The sequence below is a fragment of the Silene latifolia genome, chromosome X (genome assembly GCF_048544455.1).
Source record: "Silene latifolia isolate original U9 population chromosome X, ASM4854445v1, whole genome shotgun sequence".
Classification (NCBI taxonomy): domain Eukaryota; kingdom Viridiplantae; phylum Streptophyta; class Magnoliopsida; order Caryophyllales; family Caryophyllaceae; genus Silene; species Silene latifolia.
In genome coordinates, this window is record NC_133537.1 from 208378525 (window position 1) to 208396226 (window position 17702).

The 17702-nt window shown below is 39.6% G+C and overlaps 2 long non-coding RNA genes across 2 annotated transcripts; both read right to left on the bottom strand.

Moving 5' to 3' along the window:
- Positions 1–6346: 6346 nt before the first annotated feature.
- LOC141621689 (uncharacterized) lies at positions 6347–7996 on the bottom strand. The gene is made up of 3 exons (XR_012532578.1): positions 7877–7996; positions 7213–7272; positions 6347–6604 (listed from the first exon to the last, which is right to left on the bottom strand). It is a non-coding gene; the product is annotated as an uncharacterized LOC141621689 (long non-coding RNA).
- A 6106-nt stretch (positions 7997–14102) lies between these two features.
- On the bottom strand, positions 14103–15548 carry LOC141621690 (uncharacterized). The gene is made up of 3 exons (XR_012532579.1): positions 15415–15548; positions 14750–14809; positions 14103–14138 (listed from the first exon to the last, which is right to left on the bottom strand). It is a non-coding gene; the product is annotated as an uncharacterized LOC141621690 (long non-coding RNA).
- Between the last annotated feature and the right edge of the window lie 2154 nt (positions 15549–17702).

Genomic DNA, 17702 nt, shown 5'->3' on the forward strand with positions numbered 1-17702 from the left:
GAATTTCTTTCCATGTTCGGGAGTAGGTCCTATGGGTTGGAGTTTGCCTTGTTTCATTAACCTTTTAAGAGCGTTGGAGTAAGTATCCCCAAGGTTTGTGAATTATCCCCAAGGTTTGTGAATTTCCTCGGTGGGGTACTTTTCTTGGATGGCTCGAGAAGGTTAACTTCATCAGTCTTGCTAGTGGAGCCGTAAGAATGACTTGTTGAGCCTTGATATCCTCGACCTACCGTTTTGGACAAGAGCCCTTTACGGATGTCATCTTCAATCCTTGTCCCTAGTACGGTTAAGTCCTTGAAAGTTTTGATGTTTTGGTATCTCAAATGGTTGGCATAAATGGGTTTGAGATTGTCCACGAACTTCTCCACAAGGGTAGCCTCATCCGGGCGTTCAACTAGTTGGGTACTAGTCTTCCTCCACATACTTAGGAAGTCGGTGAATCCTTCTTTGTCATTTTGGGTAAGAACCTCTAGAGTGCGCATGTTGACTTGGATCTCGGCATTATCCGCATATTGCATGGCAAACTCGATCGCGGCATCTTCCCAAGTAGCGATCTTCTTGTGATCTAAAGAGTAGAACCATTGCTTCGGGATGGTGTCAAGAGATAAAGGAAAGATCCTTAAGAACATCTCAGGTTTGATGCCTTTGATATACATGTAATCCTTGAAGGCGCGGATGTGGTTCAAAGGGTTTTCGTGCCCCTTGAATTTAGGGATATTCGTCATATTAAAGTTGGTTGGCAATTTGGAGTTGACGGCCTCATACTTGCGATTATTCTCCCTATAAATGTCATTCCCTTTAAGGTACATTAATTGCTCCTCTAAGTATTGGAGTCTTTTCTCAGCTACAGTCAGCCTACAGTCAGCCCCATGGGAGGATTTTCGTCCTTGGATTCATCCGCGTAGTCACCTACTATTTCACTTTCATGAGGAGGCAATCTCCCCTCTACGGCATAGATCCGGCCCTCGATGGTGTTAAGGCGATCATACACTTGGTCTTGAGTAACTTGGATTTGAGCTAGTGCGGCTAGGATTCGATCAGTACCATCTTGAAGTTTGTGGAGGTTTGTTTCGCTGGTTCCAGGCATCTTGAAAACTGGATAAGAGACCGATGACGAATCAAAACACGATCGACCATTCTAACACACTTGCTAAAAGAAGAAATGTTTTTGACTCGTGAAGTGGGTGTGTGCCACTTGTGTTGAGTGAGCTTTGAAGAAAGGACAAAATTTTGAAAATGTGTATCCTAGCCAACTATAGTGTAGTTGTAGGAGTGTACTCGAAGTGAGGTTTTGAAATGGGCTTGTGGCCCGAATTTTGACTCGACAAACGGACAGAGTTTTGACTGGGTTTCACACTAATCCAATAGCCTTTTCGAAATTTTGATTAAAAAAAGGGTTTTGATTTTTGCAAAAAATTGTCATGGTTTCGTTTAGAAATGGTGATCACGTAAGGTACAGACATTTATACAAGCTTTATAACGGGATGCTGAGTGCATTTAAAAGGGTTTTGGTTTAAAGGGTGGGTTGCCATACCGAACCATCAAACCCGAAGTCTGTGGAGAGGCTCGTACCAAACAAGAGTAAGGCCGATTCCTAGTCCATTTCCTCAAGTAGTGAAGGCCCTTGATACAAACAAGAGTAAGCATCATGGTATGGATGACGTCAATCGCTATCCATCCTTAGGCCCAAATAAGAATTAGGACCGTTTAGACCAGACGATTGGTCGAATGGGTTGGGTTAGGCCTAGGAAGGCCGAATGAAACGGTCTAGGAAGAACGAGTTATGAAAACCGACAATTGTCTTGTATAAACTATTCTCTAACCTTGTTCAAGTTTCACCCTTGGCTACACGTAAGTGTATTATCCCCAGCGGAGTCGCCAAACTGTGGACAGCGGGGGGCCCACGGGGGCGCTTGGGAGGAAGAGAACAAGCGTTTGCATTTTTGTTGGAGTCGTCACCAATTTTATGGGAAATTGGAACCGTTCGAATACCTTGTGTCATGTCAAGACACAAAGTAGTGACATGAACACTAAGCAATCGTTACCCTTAGCATTCTATGTCTAGAATGACTCTCGTGGATGCCAATGAACACGGATGTTCACAGAGATCTGGAGTAAGGGGTGACGGTACGTATTAGGAAGCTCTTTTGATCGAACACCTAATCCCGCCCGCCTCCATAGCGGTCTGTACTAATGATTAGGGACATAATCTATACTCGATATATCGTCGATTATATGCATGCAGTGCAACATCCAAGTTTTAATCCTAGCATGTGAAGATTAGACTAAGTCGGTTGACACGTAATTAGCAAACAATTAATGTCGAGGTAGGATTTAATGTTCAATTACATGTGAAAACATACAAATGATACAAAAAATAAGATAAATACAATAGGAAAATTACGATAATAAAAATTACAATAATTACAATGGATTAGGCGATTTATGTCAAAAATACCTTTAAAACGGATAATTGGGAAAAAAACGAATAAAAGAATGAATGAATCAAAAGAATTAACGAAGGAGTCAGAAGGTGATAATACGAATAATAGTTGATTATACGTAAGCTAATTAAACTAGGTCAGACAACAACGAAGTTCAGAGACAGAAATCATCCTGGAATAGGCGCAGTAGGACTGCTCCCTCTGGAAGAGGCGCAGCAGTTGCTGCGTCTGTTCCAAGGGTGAGTTCTGGCCGTGTTTTAAATCGCAAATCGTTAATGTTCGTGGGTTAATTTAAAGATTGATTCATAATATTTACTCGGATAGAAGTGATTATCAGGTTAATTACATGTGATTGAAGGTCATAAAACAACAAAACATGGATGAGACGGAATATTACTAATTAATTACATGGAAGAATGATTGATTAGTGACATAGGTGAATGAAATAAACTAAACATGATGAATTAATGACGAATTAATGTCGAACATGATAAAAGACAGATGAAAATATATCAAAGGTCGAATTCTAGAAACCCGATATGAACAAATCGAATTCCTACAACCCGGATTGAGTTTAATGACAAAACCCCGCAAATATGAGATTATAAGGGATTTAAGTCGGATATAATGATGAATTGCACGTGTTAATGAATGAACAATATTATACAGGTGAAATTATGATGATTGTATCAAAGAATTAATGAAACAAACAAAAAAGAAACGAAAGAACGAATTACAGAGGACGAAGGAAGAAGAAAGGAAGCAGGAACTGCGGCAGCCTCACGAAGAGGCGCAGCAGGAACTGCGCTCCTTCGAGGAGGCGCAGCAGTTGCGGCGTCCTTTCTTGACGATTTGTCTTCTGGAAATCCGCAAAAAGAGGTTTTAAAGCACGGTTTTAGAAATCGTTTTTAAGGAGGTATTTTCGACATAAACCTTACAATAGGGATTATACAAAAAATAAATAACAATAAATAAAAGAGTGATTTACACCCTCAGACTTACATGTTTGACGAAACGAGAACGACTAAGGTATCGATTAGCAATGCTCGACTCGAACTATAATGCAAATACGAAAGTGCCCTCGTAAGAGGAAAACGATTAAGTTAATTAAGTTGATTGATGTGTAGTTGGTCAAATTGGTCAGTCATGCAAACGAGGCTGGTACTCAGAAGGATCCGAGCTTACGTGGTCGAAAGTTCAAGCACGTAGGCGCCAAAAAGTAAGAACAAAGGTCTAGAATGCAAAGGGAGAAGAGAAGGGCGGACACTCGCGTGAGAAATATGGGGAGCGAAGGCTCCTATTTATACTAATCACGTGAAGGAATTAGGGTTTCGGAGAGTTTTTGGAAGTGAATCTCGGAAAGATATGAAAAAGATACGAAAATTACGCAGAAAAGGACCTGGGAAGAGGCGCAGCAGTCACTGCGTCTCTTGGAAGAGGCGCAGCACCTGCTGCGTCTATTCCCAAGGGGTTTTCTCCTACGGAAGAAAGATTTCCGTGTTTAAGTTATAGAAGGACGGAATAATTCGGTTTTCCATAATTTTATGTGAATATTACGGGAAATTGTTTACCAAAGGATAAAGATTGTGAAATATTTATAAAATATGGAATAGAAATATCCGGAACATTCCAGAACATTCTGACTCGGGATTTAATGGTTATTAGAAAATGAAGACGGTTTTAGGCCTGGACTCCAAATGTACTCTAATTACTGTCAAAACGACCGTATCGGCGCGTAGATGACAACTAAGAGGTAGACATTAGTATTTGAGCAATCACTTGATGATAAACTTATGAACAGTCACAAATTGTTCCGCGTAGCAAACATGCGGCCCAATCATCACCGGGTGGTTTGCAAGAGGTGCAGAAATGAGGTATCTACACTTAATCATGTGCCTTGTTGTGTATTCGAGTCTTAAATTTGTTAAATTATTATCTTAGGTATCCTGTGCCTTGCTGTGAAGCTTGAGCTTATAATTATATCCAGTCGCCAGTCCAAAAATCAAAAGAGTCATTCAATTCAGCATGTTCTTCCTGGGAATCGTAACTCTCGTAGGGTATTACACTGCAGTGTTGTTAATCATTTGTTCACATCCTTATTTTTATTGCTTGTTTTACCTTTCATTGCTTTTTATTGCTTTCATTAGTTTTGAATTATCAACTCAAACATATTGTGACAAACCTAATGCAACTACAATTAGATTGAACAATTTGAATACCCCCGTCCTTTGGGTTCGACTCCGACTTACTTGTTATGCTAGACCCCTCTGTAATATCCTACTAAACCCAAGAAACTCCTGATCTCAGCTACATTCTTTGGTGCTTCCCACTTGGTAACTGTCTCAATCTTTGCAGGATCCACAGCTACCCCTTCCTTTGAAATCACATGCCCCATAAAGGCAACTTTCTCTAACCAGAACTCACACTTGGACAACTTGGCATACAACTTATGCTCCCGTAAGGTCTACAACACAATCCTGAGATACTCCTCATGCTCCTCCTTAGTCTTAGAATAGACCAAGATGTCATCGATCAAAACCACTACAAACTTGTCCAAAAACTGGCTGAAGACTATGTTCATCAAATCCATAAACACAACAGGTGCATTAGATAACCCAAACGGCATCACCACATACTCATAATGGCCATACCTCGACGTGAAAGCTGTCTTTGGTATGTCCTCCTCTCTAATCTTCACCTGATAGTACCCCAACCTTAGATAAATCTTGGAAAAGACTGCTGCACCACTTAACTGATCAAACAGGTCATCTATTCATGGCAAAGGATACTTGTTCTTCACCGTCACTCGGTTCAACTCCCGGTAATCTATGCACAACCTCAGGCTCCCATCTTTCTTCTCCACAAAAAGAACTGGTGCTCCCCACGGTGATACACTAGGTCTAATGTATCCCCTCTCTATCAGATCATCAAGCTGCTTCCTGAGCTCCTCCAACTCCTTAGGACCCATCCGGTACGGTGCCTTAGAGATTGGCCCTGTCCCCGGTTTCAGCTCAACACTTAAATCTATCTCCCTCCTCGATGGCAACCCCAGAATCTCATCTGGAAAGACATCTGAAAACTCCCCCATAACTGGTATCTGATCAACTGCCGGACTCTCCATCCTATCATCTCTCACATGGCACAAGATCATCGGGCACCCCTTCCTCAGATAGGACTTCAAGGTCACAGCTGCAATCAACTTAATTTTGGATTTGACAACAAACCCACGATAAGATACACTAATGCCCTTAGGACCTCTCAAAGACACTTTCTTTTGATGACAGTCTATCTTAGCTTTATACTTTCCTAACCAATCCATCCCGACTATCATCTTAAAACCGTCTAAAGGAAACTCTAGCAAGTCTACTGGTAGATCAACTTGCCCAACTATCATGGATACATCTCTGTACAACCACCCACACGATACAGACTCACCCGAAGGTATAAAAACATCCTCTCTTACAGACTCATACTCTCTCAGACCCAACTGTTTAACATGACACGAAGATACAAACGACTGTGATGCCCCCGAATCAAACAAAACAAAGGTATAAACACCGTTAACAAGAAAGGTACCAGTTATAACATGAGCGTCGTCCTCAGCTGCTTTCTTCTCCATCATGAACAGCTTGCCACTGGTCTTCTGCCCATCTCCCTGGATAGTACTAGCTCAAGTGGTCAGTTTAGCACCCGACCCCTGGTTGTTGTTGGTGTTCGTAGCAGGTTTCTGATAAGAGTTACCGCCATTGCGGTTGTTCCCACAGTTGTTGCTCTGACCTCCCCTGTTGTTCCATGACCCAGCTGGTCTGTTGCTGTAACACCCCCGCTTGTCTAAGAGCCTTGGGCTAGACATCTCAGATAAAAGACGGTGTTACCATCTCAGTTACCTGAGGCAAATAGTATAAGAAACAACTGAGTCAAAGGTACTTTAACGAAAATAAGTACTAAGTGATAAAATAAATGTCCACATTGGACTTACAATTTCCACGGCTAAAAGCCACCAATAAATGAAGTACTAAATAAATTTAATTACAACTGACAAATTTAAGTGATAACTAAAAGTAATGTCCAACTACTAATGATAAATAAAAGTGATGACTCGAGTCCCAGCTCACACGTCCCAGCCAAGCAACAACCATCAGCTTTACCTGCTTATAAATCTATTTCCATGACGGAAATAGACAATTTAAAGACAACAATGAACACACAAGTCAACAATCTAAGAACCATAATAAAATAAAAGGACGACATGCGAATAATATAAAATAAACAACGAAATGAATACGAAGTCACAACGTCACGGTCTCAATAATATGTCACAAGTAGTCTGTTGCCGAGGCTCTCGGCCCAAGCTCAACCACACCATGTGGACTAGCCACGCCAGTCCAGGGCTAACTCTTACACCATGCCCCGCTGTCCTATCAAAACCAAGGTCCACGGCCCTTCAACATCCCCGTGCCTGGCCTATCCAATCTCATCTCATCTCGTCTCAATAAAATAATTTGCAACAACACAATATAAATATGATTGCCAGGTATATAATTCCACAATGCCAAGTTCCTCTCTTAAATAACGATAAGCCATACGAGATGAAATGAAAGATATGATATAATATAATATAACATGTCAGGTTACTTGATAAAAACAACAGCCAATAATTACAAACAAAGAGCTCGTCATCAAACCATACCATCATGCTAGACAACCACAATGTGAACAAATAAGCACGTTATAAACCCCGCAAGTAAATGTTGAGTAGCTAACCTACCTTTAGCAATTTCCGAGCTCAATAAATAATGCTAAAAAGCCTCCTCGACAAAGTCGTCACCTAAAATGAGATTAATAGCATACCATTACTAACTTACTAAGCAAATTTAGTACTTATGGTAGCTAATTACGAGAAACTAAAAATAGAACCAACCATATTACAAAGTCACTCGAATGCGTGTCTTCAACCAAAACTAATCACGGTGACAACGTGCGTAACCATGAAATTAATTCTAAGTCTTACATTAAAATAGCAGGACAAGGACGCACAAAGTTCAATGCTTAAAAACTTAGCTGCAAAGAAATTCTAACAACTCACAGAGGAAATGTGAGTAGACTTTCATAGTGTATGTATTACTCCTTCAAAGGAAAAATCCACATGAAGAAGCAACCAAGGGAATTGGTATACTCACAATTTAATTGTATAAGACGGTCTCAAACCAGCTGTAAGATGGTATAACATGATAGAATATACTAATACAACTCATCCAAATACAAACTAGACTAACTAAACCCCAATCCATGGTCAATTTACACAAATAGAACCGTCTTAAATTGTATAAGCAAAAACCCCCAAATTTGGGACTAGGGTTACGAAAATCGATTCAAATACTACAATAACCATGCTAATAATTGAATACATGATGGTAGGATAGTCTACTTACGAAATAGGATGGAAAATAGCTAGAATTTGTCTCAAAATTGGATCAAAATCCCAACCCCTTCGTCCTTGGTTGTTGCGTTGTCGTCGCTTCTTCTGACTTCCTCTTACTTTCTTTTTTTTTTTTTTTTGATGTTTTGTTTGTGGTAAAATTAGAATAAGGGTCTGATTAAGGAGTATATATATATAATGGGTCATTTGGCTTAGACTACTACACGGCCCAACCGTGTACATTGAACTCACTTTTTTTTTTTTTTGAAATTGTCTCACGTATTAATTTCGACTCATAACTTAGCTTTAAATAGTATATAAAATATAAAATGCTATTTAACTATATAAAATTACGGGTATTACAGTCTTCCTCCCTTAAAATGAACTTCGTCCCGAAGTTCACCCAAGACTAACACAAGACAAAACCCACTAAAAGCTTAATTTACTAAATTAAATGGTGTTTTTACATTTCACCGTCCTAAAAAGAAGGTTACGTCCCCGTAACCATATACGTACCTAATGAAAAAGATGAGGATATTTCTCGCGCATGGAGGCTTCGTCTCTCCCCTGTAGCTTCCTCCACTTCATGATTAGACCATAGCACCTTTACTAAGGACAATTCACCATTCCTAGTCTTGCGAACTTTAGTGTCCAATATTTCCTTAGGAAATTCTTCATAAGTCAGTTGTTCATCCAGCTCAATATTCTCAATTTCCAGCACATGTGACGGGTCACTTACATATTTTCTCAGCTGTGATACGTGAAACACATTATGGACTCTTGCTAAAGCTGGAGGTAGGGCAAGACGGTATGCTACCTCTCCAACTCTATCCAGAATCTCATATGGTCCCACATATTTCTGACTCAACTTTCCACATTTTCCAAATCTCATGACTCCCTTCATTGGTGACACTTTAAGCAACACCTTATCACCAACATTGAACTCAATCTCGGATCTCCTCAAATCTGCATAACTTTTCTGACGATCTTGCGCAGCTTTCATCTTCTTTCTAATTACTTGAACATGCTCAATCATCTCTTGGACCATTTCAGGTCCTACCACCATCCTCTCAGCACTATCATCCCAACAAATTGGACTTCTACACCTCCTACCATACAAGGCCTCAAAAGGAGCCATGCCGATACTGGCATGGTAGCTATTATTATAAGAGAATTCAATCAAATCCAGCTTCTCCTCCCAAGACCCTCCAAACTCCAAAATACAGGCCCGAAGAATGTCTTCTAGTGTTTGGATGGTTCGCTCCGTCTGACCGTCCGTCGCAGGATGAAATGTCTTACTCATCTTCAATTGTGTTCCCAACGACTCGTCAAGCCTCCTTCCAAAATTTAGATATGAACCTCGAATCTCTATCTGACACGATATCCTTAGGAATCCCATGCAATTTCACCACATTCCTCCTATAAGCCTTAGCCAACTCCTTACTCCAGGTATCTTTCATAGGAATAAAGTGAGCAGACTTAGTTAATCGGTCCACTATTACCCATATCATATTGTTCCCCTTTTGACTCCTAGGTAAACCCACAATAAAATCCATAGATATACACTCCCATTTCCACTCAGGTACCTCCAAGGGCTGCACTTTCCCTTGAGGCCTCTTATGCTCTCCTTTAACCCTTTGACAAGTCAAACACTTAGCTACAAATTCCGCTACGTCTCTTTTCATTCCAGGCCACCAAAATGTTTTCTTCAAGTCTTTATATAATTTATCTCCTCCAGGGTGAACTGAATATGGAGTATTATGAGCCTCAGACAAGATACTCCTCTTCAATTCTTCATCATCGAGAACACACCAACGACCCTCAAAGCGGAGGCTACCATCAGCATCTAACCCAAACCGTGTAGTCTCCCCACTGGCAGCAAGGGCCCACCATTTCGCCATTCTAGAATCATATTGCTGCTTCTCCCGGATCTCAGAATACAACTCGGGCTCTATAGTCAAATCACCAACACTCTCTCCCTTTCTTATCACATGAACTCCCATCTTTTCAATTTCATCTCTCAGGCTCACACGGGACAAAGCACTGCATAAGTGATGAATAGATTTCCTACTTAGTGCGTCTGTCACCACGTTTGCCTTCCCCTCATGATACACAATTTCCATATCATAGTCACTAATTAGCTCTATCCACCTTCTCTGCCTCATATTCAACTCTCTCTGGGTGTAAATATACTTCAAACTTTTATGGTCTGAAAACACCTTGAATGTTGCACCATACAGGTAGTGTCTCCATAACTTCAGTGCAAATACTACGGCTCCCAATTCAAGATCATGGGTAGGGTAATTCTCTTCATATGGTTTCAACTGGCGCGAAGCATAGGCTATCACCTTCCCACCTTGCATAAAGACACACCCCAACCCATTCTTTGAGGCATCGGTGTACACCTCAAAATTTTCACTTCCCTCTGGTAAGGCTAAGATAGGAGCTGTGGTCAAGCGCTCCTTAAGAGTTTGGAATGCTGTCTCACAACTCTCATCCCACCTAAACCGATTCTCCTTCCTCATCAAAGCTGTTAAGGGCTTAGCTATTTTCGAGAAATCCTTCACAAATCTCCTATAATACCCAGCTAACCCCAAGAAACTTCTAATATCAGCCACATTCTTTGGTGCTACCCAGTTAGACACTGCCTCAATCTTACTTGGGTCCACCGACACTCCCTCTTTCGAAATCACATGGCCAAGGAATGCTACTTTTCCTAGCCAAAACTCACACTTACTCAATTTTGCATACAAGTTATTATCCCTCAAGGTCTGTAAAACTAGTCTCAAATGTTGTTCATGCTCCTCTTTAGTTTTTGAATAAACTAGAATGTCATCAATGAAAACAACCACAAACTGGTCTAGGTAAGCACTAAACACCCGGTTCATTAAATCCATAAATACAGCAGGTGCATTAGTTAACCCAAAAGGCATTACCACAAACTCATAATGGCCATACCTAGTCCTAAAAGCTGTCTTAGGAATATCCCCTTCCTTGACTCTCAACTGGTGGTACCCCGATCTCAAGTTAATTTTAGAAAACACACCAGCGCCACTTAGTTGGTCAAACAGGTCATCAATGCGAGGTAAAGGGTATCTGTTTTTGATAGTCACATTGTTCAACTCCCTATAGTCAATGCACAATCTCATACTTCCATCTTTCTTCTTTACAAATAGGACAGGTGCTCCCCAAGGTGAAACACTCGGTCTCACATAGCCTCTCTCTAGTAACTCCTCTAACTGCTTCTTTAATTCCTCCATCTCCTTTGGTGCCATCCTATAGGGTGCTTTTGAAATTGGTCCAGTCCCCGGTTTTAAGTCAATGCTAAAGTCTATCGCCCTCTTAGGTGGTAACCCAGGAATTTCTTCAGGAAAAACATCAGAAAATTCACACACAACTGAGATTTCATCCCTCTTAGGTTAGGCCTCCCTCGTGTCCCTTACGTGACACAAATAAATTTGACACCCCTTCCTCATATACGATTTTAGGGTCACAACATTTATAAATTTCACCTTTGGTTTCATTAGAAAACCCTTATAAGATACTCTCACCCCTTTAGGCCCTCTTAAAGATATTTTCCTTTGGTAACAATCTATAAAGGCTCTCTGTTTAATCAACCAATCCATTCCCAAAATTATTTCGAAACTTCCTACAGGAAACTCAATTAAGTCTACTAAAAATATCACCTCACCAATCTTAATTTTTACATCTTTATATATTTTAGTACACCTTACCGACTCTCCCGAAGGTATCCCCACATTATAATTAATAAGCACTGGATCATTTAACTCTAGGTATTTGGCATGCTCACGAGACACAAATGAGTGGGTTGCTCCCGAATCAAATAATACTAAAGAAGGTTTAAGATTCACAGAAAATGTACCCGAAACGATGTGAGTGTCGTTCTCAGCTACTTCCTTCCCAACCATAAATAATTTCCCAGCTGACTTCTGACCCGAACCTTGAACAGTTGTAGCTGACTGGTTACCCGTCTTTACTCCACTTGCTTGATTGCTATTACCCGCATTCTGCCTCTGATATAAACCATTACCATAATTATTACTCCCTTGGTTGAGGAACTGGTTGTACCTATTATTATTGTTGTAGTTACTTTTCTGGTTGTACCCCGAATTGCCTCTATAACTGGACTGAGGAGTCCTGAAACCACCATCTCCATTACCATTATTGTAGTTATTTCTTCCTCCGGATCTGCATTCAGCTCTTACATGGCCAAACTTCCCACAGCCAAAGCATTGACGCTTCGGAATGAAGCCTTGGCCGCGGCCTCCACTAACCCCACGGCCGTAGCTCCCACCATTATTACTTCCATAGCTGCCCTGTCCGGCCCCATCAGATAAATAGGCCCAGAACTGGTTCTGCTTCTTACTCCCACCTGCTCCTTCACTAACCGTCTCAGCCTTCCTTTTCTCCCCCTTTACTTTCTTCTCCTCTTTTATCATATCTGCTATCCTCTCTGCATGTCCAGCTCGCTGATAAACCTCTTCCAAAGTGGTTGGCTCACCAGCTACTAGCCTCTTCTTTATGCTCACAGTCAAACCCTTCTCGAACCTCATCGCCAGCATCTCTTCATTGAAATTCAGATCTGCTACATACTCTGACAGCTCCATAAACCGATTATGATAAGTTTCTCTTGTCATGTCATCTCATCATCTTGAAAGAATCAAATTCGCCCTCATCTTGCTCCTGATATGTTCGGGAACAAATGTAGCCCGCAGAATCTTCTTAAATCCTTTCCACTTCACATACGGACTGTTATTATTAGCAGCAGATTCTCTTATGGCCTCCTTCTCATGAGTCCACCACAGGCCTAGCTTTTCCTTTCAAGTAGAATGCGCTTGATCCACCCGCATCTCCGCCGACAACTCAATAGCTCGAATATGTTGTCAAACTCGCTACACCAGTCTCCTAGTAATGATGGTTCGCCCATGCCATCATACTTTGTTGGATTGTGCCTTGCGATAGTGGCACTCATTTTTGCAGATCTTGGGTTGAACTCTTAGCCTTCAACGCTAGCAGTCAAGGCTTCATTTGTAGCGATCGCGGTCTATCTCTTCTTGGGACATTGTAGTAGGGACAGATTTCTTTGGAGGCATTATGAAATTCTATTAAGAATAAATAAGATTTATGAGGTAAGGAATAGGCATTTACGTATTAGAGCTAATATATTATGTATATGCTACTATTAATTGGAGAATAAATATAAATGAGAAGAATAAATCCCTGCATCAACAATAAACTACTCAGGTTGGGTTTATTTCACCCTGATCTGAGGTAAATAATCTAGAAATCAGCCCTCTTAAGAGCACAAATTTCAGTCCTCAATTACTTCTATCCACTCTAACATTCACTTTATCATACACTAAACTTAGTACTTGGCTTAGGGGCACACATTCCGCATGTTATATTCACAATATAGTGCACAGAAGAATTCGCACGTTCTCTTACACACAAACATGTTAATTAAGAAAACATTAATTACCACACATGTTATAATGCAAATGCAGTATGATTTCCTCCTTTTATTTGGCATATTCTACGGAAACTTGGCATTGGGCAATTTAAATTAATTTTTTGTGAACCTTACGGTCCTACACCCTCCACGGGTGCTTACCTTTTTGCCATTAAGGCCAAAGTTTTATCATATTGTACCTGCAACTTTCGTTAGTTACTAAAGCATACAAAATAATACAAAACGCATCCACTCTAACTACCCACTCTCACTTATTCTCACCGAGGTGCCCGGTTCAAAACTAGAAGGGCCATAACCCGAATCAAAGACGTCTCCCTAACTCGAGCTAAGGGGGCTCCTAATAGTTTCTACCCGGTGTTCATTTTATTTAGACACATCCTAGGTTCATTTAATTCATTTGTTTTATGCCCTAGGACCGTCGCTCTGATACCACTTTGTAACACCCCCGCTTGTCTAAGAGCCTTAGGCTAGACATCTCAGATAAAAGATGGTGTTACCATCTCAGTTACCTGAGGCAAATAGTATAAGAAACAACTGAGTCAAAGGTACTTTAACGAAAATAAGTACTAAGTGATAAAATAAATGTCCACATTGGACTTACAATTTCCACGGCTAAAAGCCACCAATAAATGAAGTACTAAATAAATTTAATTACAACTGAAAATTTAAGTGATAACTAAAAGTAATGTCCAACTACTAATGATAAATAAAAGTGATGACTCGAGTCCCACTCACACGTCCCAAATGCCCAAGCAACAACCATCAGCTTTACCTGCTTATAAATCTATTTTCATGACGGAAATAGACAATTTAAAGACAACAATGAACACACAAGTCAACAATCTAAGAACCATAATAAAATAAAAGGACGACATGCGAATAATATAAAATAAACAACGAAATGAATACGAAGTCACAACGTCACGGTCTCAATAATATGTCACAAGTAGTCTGTTGCCGAGGCTCTCGGCCCAAGCTCAACCACACCATGTGGACTAGCCACGCCAGGTCCAGGGCTAACTCCTTACACCATGCCCTGCCTGTCCTATCAAAACCAAGGTCCACGGCCCTTCAACATCCCCGTGCCTGGCCTATCCAATCTCATCTCATCTCGTCTCAATAAAATAATTTGCAACAACACAATATAAATATGATTGCCAGGTATATAATTCCACAATGCCAAGTTCCTCTCTTAAATAACGATAAGCCATACGAGATGAAATGAAAGATATGATATAATATAATATAACATGCCAGGTTACTTGATAAAAACAACAGCCAATAATTACAAACAAAGAGCTCGTCATCAAACCATACCATCATGCTAGACAACCACAATGTGAACAAATAAGCACGTTATAAACCCCGCAAGTAAATGTTGAGTAGCTAACCTACCTTTAGCAATTTCCGAGCTCAATAAATAATGCTAAAAAGCCTCCTCGACAAAGTCGTCACCTAAAATGAGATTAATAGCATACCATTACTAACTTACTAAGCAAATTTAGTACTTATGGTAGCTAATTACGAGAAACTAAAAATAGAACCAACCATATTACAAAGTCACTCGAATGCGTGTCATTAACCAAAACTAATCACGGTGACAACGTGCGTAACCATGAAAGTAATTCTAAGTCTTACATTAAAATAACAGGACAAGGACGCACAAAGTTCAATGCTTAAAAATCTTAGCTGCAAAGAAATTCTAACAACTCACAGAGGAAATGTGAGTAGACTTTCATAGTGTATGTATTACTCCTTCAAAGGAAAAATCCACATGAAGAAGCAACCAAGGGAATTGGTATACTCACAATTTAATTGTATAAGACGGTCTCAAACCAGCTGTAAGATGGTATAACATGATAGAATATACTAATACAACTCATCTAAATACAAACTAGACTAACTAAACCCCAATCCATGGTCAATTTACACAAATAGAACCGCCTTAAATTGTATAAGCAAAAACCCCCAAATTTGGGACTAGGGTTACGAAAATCGATTCAAATACTACAATAACCATGCTAATAATTGAATACATGATGGTAGGATAGTCTACTTACGAAATAGGATGGAAAATAGCTAGAATTTGTCTCAAAATTGGATCAAAATCCCAACCCCTTCGTCCTTGGTTGTTGCGTTGTCGTCGCTTCTTCTGACTTCCTCTTACTTTCTTTTTTTTTTTGTTTGATGTTTTGTTTGTGGTAAAATTAGAATAAGGGTCTGATTAAGGAGTATATATATATAATGGGTCATTTGGCTTAGACTACTACACGGCCCAACCGTGTACATTGAACTCACTTTTTTTTTGTTTTGAAATTGTCTCACGTATTAATTTCGACTCATAACTTAGCTTTAAATAGTATATAAAATATAAAATGCTATTTAACTATATAAAATTACGGGTATTACAGTTGCTCACATAACTCTGTGCATGTGTGAACCCCCGCAATAACGCGGAAAATAAACTATTAAGTATATGCGAAAAATGTGAAGTTTTTAAAACATTTATTTAATAGATAGAGTTTAGCATGCGGGAGTCACTAACATTCAACAGAAGGAAAATGCGGGAATAAAAACAAGGGTTCATACAAATAAAACGGTCAAAAGTGGGGAAAATATATCCCTCGAATGACAAAACAATAAAAGGTGAGTCTAAGCAATCCTAATAAGCCAACTACAAGGCCAAAGTGCTCGCTAGCTCACACTTGTCTTCACCCCGTAAATGCACCAACTAGTACCTGTCATTCATGTAAACATGAACGCCACAGTCAGTGGGGAGTAACTCAAGGTTCTCCCAGCCACAAAATGTCGAAACGAACATAACAAAGAACTAAAACAAGTAAGTCATATCAAATACTTACAAAAGATAAGAATATCAAGTTTATATGTAAACATGGCAGTAAAATGAGATGGAACAAGATAGACCAACATTAGCATAATAAGGATTCAACTATTAATGTGAGACAATTAAATAATATGAAAGACAAGGATACGATCATTTATGAAAAAACACACATTTCAAGGAATTACAACATAGATATGAGACTAGAATCTGAATCATGTGAAGCAGTTAAGTAGGGATCAATCAATACAAATTCCAAAAATAGAAACTGTAGCCATTACTTGGAAAACCACTTAGCAAACAAGTCACGGGACGTGGCCACTAATGTCACATTCATACTTATGGCATGCATCTTACCATAAGCACAGATGGGAGCATCAATCCCGACGATCATATCGCAACTAGAGGGCTTATAGCTCACCCCTAGTATCCGATAGGACCAAGACAAACTACAGACAAATACCAATATCTATAACCAAGCAAGACCTTTACTACTCATATATCAATATATAATTCCCCTGGTAGGACGACAATGGTACTCCCAAGACTCACCCTAGTCTAAATCGCCGACTCTCGGGACAATACAGCCCCGATTCGACATGCGGCAGACAGTCCGCATCCAAGACCCGAACCCTAAATCGGAAATCGAGAACCCACAATCGGAAGACACCAAAGAGGCGGAAGATATGAGCTAAACCCACACCATTGGCAGACAATCCAAAGAGGCGTAAAGATAAGTCAAGCAATATGGTATAGTATAAAGGCATTATCATAAGTATACGACTCAACCAAGCGATACGAATCAACTTGGAAAGAGACTACTACATGTAACGAACCGATGATAATCCAAGTGAGACATTTCATGCAAAATTATATTCGTGAACATGATTAAGTAACCCATTTCTTCAATATTTATCACTTGAATAAAAATGTAAACAAATGAAAATGAACCATTTATAGTAAGCAAAACAAGCATTCAATTATAAATGACTCAATTTAATCAAACAAGTAGAATAATTCACTCATATTTGAGATGCGATAAATAAATGAGGATGAACGGTTTAAAAATTCCTATTATAGGTAAATGAGACCTTTCATCAAATTTTGACTTGAATGAATAATAAATTCCACATTTATGATTAATGTGAGAAAAATATGTATAATGAACGATATTTAACGGATTATGCTATATAAAACACGAGACGGTCATTAAACTATTCAAATAAGGCAAACTTGACACCAAAAATACCCATAATCTAAATGTGGCCCAGTAACTTAATCATGTAAACCCAATTAAATAAATATGACGAGTCCAATTAAATTAACGGGTCAAACCCAAATGAATAGATATGACAAACCCAACTTACTAAGGATAACTAGCTCAATTCATTAAATCTAGCTAGCCCAATTTATCCAACATGACTAGCCCAAATTACCAAGTGTAGTTAGCCCAATTACCAAAATCCAATGAGCCCAACATCTAAATATGTGAGAGAACGATATTAA